Genomic DNA, 4,077 nt, shown 5'->3' with positions numbered 1-4,077 from the left:
GGGGCATACAGTACTTCTCGGCCCCTGACTGCAGCGTACAGTATAAGTCAAAGTGCTGCCAATGTAGGTGGGCAAAACTAACATGGAAGGGGTTTATTTTTTTGAACAGCAGATGTTACACTGAGGGAGAAGGGATAGTATTGGGTCGTAGTAGGGGAAAAAAGAAGCATAAGCACACACCTATTGGAACCCCGTACCCTACGGAAATAGACGAACCTGAAATAAACCTGTCACCGTGAGCAGTGTGAATTGCCGTACATTAATGATAGTCCCCCGTCTACCGGGAACGGACATGCACACAAACTGCAGCATCTGTATCACTAGGCAGAAACCCAGCCAGTTCAGGAGTCTGTTACTTTCCCTCATTTTCCAGCTCCTTGTCAGGCGCGACCTCCGCAACCGGAGTCAGAGTAGTGTTAGGCTTTCCTGACCTGGAGCAATGAGAGAAATGGTGCCAGTTATTGTCCCCCTCCCGGTTCACCCTCAAGGCGTTGGCAGCGACCCCCGTCACTGGGTAGGGGCCATGCCACCGCCCCTTGTCCCAGGCCGTACGGCCCATCTACCTTGTCCCCCTCTCGAAGGGATCGGGACCTGTCGGGGGTGTCCGGCCGTGCAGCCGTAACCTGGTTGGATATTAGCCGGACCATTTCCCCCAGTACTTGCATGTACTGCGTCATGTCCTGATTCATTGTATCCCAATCTGTTTCCCACAGGGGTGATGTTCGGGGGCCAGGCATGGAGCGACCTGTCAGGATTTCATGGGGTGTCAGGAAGGTATCGCCACTCCTTTCCTGCCTCATTGACAGCAAGGCTAGGGGGGAGTGCCTGCACCCACGTCAATGCAGTCCCTGCCATGACCTTGGCAATCTTGTCTTTAAGCGTGCGATTGGCCCTCTCTACTAACCCCTGACTCTCAGGGTGGTAGACACTGCCGTAGCGGTGAAGTATCTCTAGAGTAGCCTCCACCCGGGCAAGATGTTCGTTTTTAAAATGTGTCCCATTGTCTGTGCAGATTTTTCGGAGGACGCCATAGCGGGGAATCAATTCCTTTGTGAGCCACTTCACAACAACTTCCCCATCCTCCGTCTTTGTAGGAGTTGCCTCTACCCAACGGGAGAATCTGTCCACTACGACTAGCATGTATCTGTAGTTATCTGGGGTCCTCCATTTGACTCCCATGTCCGTAAAGTCCATGCAGATCTCCTGCCACGGCCCTGTCGGGGTTGGGAACTTTAACATCGGGTGTGGGAGAACTCTCCTGGTGTTGTACTCATTACACACCCTGCACTCAGCCCTCAGGTTCTCTATATGTTCCCGCAGCCGGGGTGCACACCAGTGGTTCTGGACGGTTCTTACAACTTGGGCAACTCCCACGTGTGTTGGCCCATGTATTTCAGAGAAAAGTGTTAGGAGGAGAGCCCTCGGGGCCACTACCTCTCCTCCCGGGGATCGCCAAAGGGGCTGTTGAGACCCTTCGACCTCCACATACTGTCGGACTGCGCCTTTATTCTCCCATTCCCTGACCTCAGCACTGCTCGCCCGTCCCTGCAGCTCACACAGATGCCTAATGGCATCAACCCTAGCTGCCTCCCCAGGGGAATCACTGCTACCCTCCCCCAGCCCCGGACTCTGTTGGGTGTCTGTCCATGACCTCAGGGTGACCATCTGCACTGCGAGCTTGGCTGCCCTCTCAGCTGCATCATTTCCCAGCGCTTCCCTGGTACGTAAGGCAGAGTGTCCTTGCACTTTCACTACTGCCACTTCCCTTGGACGATGCACTGCCTGGAGCAACCATCGCAAACGCTGGTCGTGTTTTACCGGCCTCCCCGTGCTGGTTTTAAAACCACGTCTAACCCATGCTGTGCCCTCTACGTGGACTGCGGTCCATGCATAATTGGAGTCAGTGAAGATGTTAACTCGGTGTCCCTCACTCAGTTCTAATGCCCTTGTCAGGGCTGTAATCTCTGCTAGCTGTGCAGATGCAGGCTGTGGGATTTCCCCAGACTCAATGGTGTCGTATACCCCCCCTGAATCTCTGACCACGGCATACGAGGCTCGTACGCCGCCTGCTTCCCGACGGCTGCTGCCATCGGTGTACAGGTCCCAGTCTGCCTCGGCCAGGGGTTCTGTGTGCAACCCCTTACGTATCCTCCTCTCCTCAGCCACTCTGGCACACAGTCGTGGGGCTTCAAGGATCCCCCATTCACTCCCACCATCATATTCCTAGTACTCCCCCTATCGGATGCAAACGTAATGTGCGGTGATAGAAGGGCATTCTCAATTCTAACCTGCCGCCCAGCTGAAAAGCTGAATGAGTTGGAGGCCAGAAAGGCTCCGATGCTGTGATCTGTGTGAATAGTCAAGGGATGGCAGAGTACTAGATGGTCAGTGTTGACCGCTTTCGTTACAGCTGCCACAAATCTGGCACAGCCTGGCTGCCCTTTCTCAATGGGCTCTAAACGGCAGCTGTAATACCCCAGCACTCTCCTGCAGCCTCGGTCCTTTTGGTACAGGACGGCGTTTACTACCCCCTCAGTCTCTGCCACGTCCAGGTGGAAACCTTTCTTATAGTCTGGGTGCGCTAGCGTGGCCGCTGCTCCCAAAGCTTGCTTCACCTCCTTGAATGATTTCTCTCTCTCCGCGTTCCATCGCAACTGACTCTTGAGCCTCTTTGCCCCAACCTCCGTGATCATTTCCCTGAGTGGGGATGTCATAGTCACAAAGTCAGGGACGTAGGTGCGAGAATACCCACATAACCCCAGGAAGGCCATCATGTCCTGTACTGTTATAGGGGTGCCATAGGAGCGGATCGCTTCCCTGTGCGCTCTTGAAAGTGTGGTGCCCCCTTTTCCTACTATTCGTCCCATAAAGGATACTGATTTTCGGGCTATCTGGCACTTTTCCCGTTTTACTTTAAAACCGGCTGCCACAAGGGTGTCCACCAAGGTGCGGACCGCCTCCAAATTTTGGGTGTCAGTTTCACTGGCAATCAACAAATCATCGACATACTGTATGATTGTGGTGCTGGTGGGAAGCGATATCTGTTTAAGTATAGGGGTCAAAGCCGCACTAAACAGGCCTGGGGAGACTTTGTATCCCTGTGGGAGGCGATTGTATGTGTACCGCTCTCCCTCGAAGGTGAAGGCAAACCACTCCTGACACTCACCACCACAGGAGAAGTGTAGGGGGTGGGGGGGTAAATTGGAGTTTGGCTCAGAGACCACTCAGGCTCACATTCCAGGACAGGACCCTGCTCATCCAATACTGGTGTGTGAATTGGTGAAATCGGTAAGTGGCTTTGGAAGCGTATCAGAAGCTCCTGCAAGTAAACGTCTTCATCCTCCCTTCTAGTGGAAGATTTGGCTAAATTAAAAAACCCTTTCTTGGTATCCCCTTTCCTCTCCCGCAGGCAGGTTAGGATTTTAGCTTGGAAGGCATCAAATTCGCTTGTCGTAAAGAAGGGTTGGTCATCCAGTTCTTAACCCGCCACAGCTTGAGACTATTATCTAGGTTACGGATCTTTCTTTTAGCTTCCATAGCAGTATTATTCTCCCTTAACTGGGTCCTGATCTCCCCCAATATCTCCCCTGTTGGTGGCCGCGAGTCGGGGGTTTTTGGGACTGCGGTGGACTCGTTAGTGTATGCATCAGTGGGTAAAGTAACAGTCGTGGCTAAATAGTCTAGCTCCCGGGTAAGACCGTCCGAAACAGTTGGGCCATTAGGGGAACAAACCGGTCTGTATCGCCACTGCGGGGTAAAAGTCACAACCATTTTTGTTTTCCATTCCCGGGAGCTATCAGTGCTCGGGGGTGCCCACCCAGCGGGGGGCTTGCCTAGCGCAATTGTTTGGAGAGCCGAATAATGTGGTGACCTGTAGAGACCGTCCAGAATCTTGATCATTAATGTGGGATTTTTAAATGTTTCCCTCAATCTTGTCAGGATAATTCCTTTTTGTTCTGGTGCTTGGGCAATCACCAGGTCCAACTTTTCCTTATGCAGGGCTACGCTATCCAGCAGTAACTGACTGTGAATAGGCATGTCCCCACCGTCCCTGCAGTGCCACCAGGGCACTCCGGG

This window comes from Chiloscyllium plagiosum, chromosome 10, assembly GCF_004010195.1.
Source record: "Chiloscyllium plagiosum isolate BGI_BamShark_2017 chromosome 10, ASM401019v2, whole genome shotgun sequence".
NCBI classification, from domain to species: Eukaryota; Metazoa; Chordata; class Chondrichthyes; order Orectolobiformes; family Hemiscylliidae; genus Chiloscyllium; species Chiloscyllium plagiosum.
Note: the sequence above shows the minus strand (reverse complement) of the source record.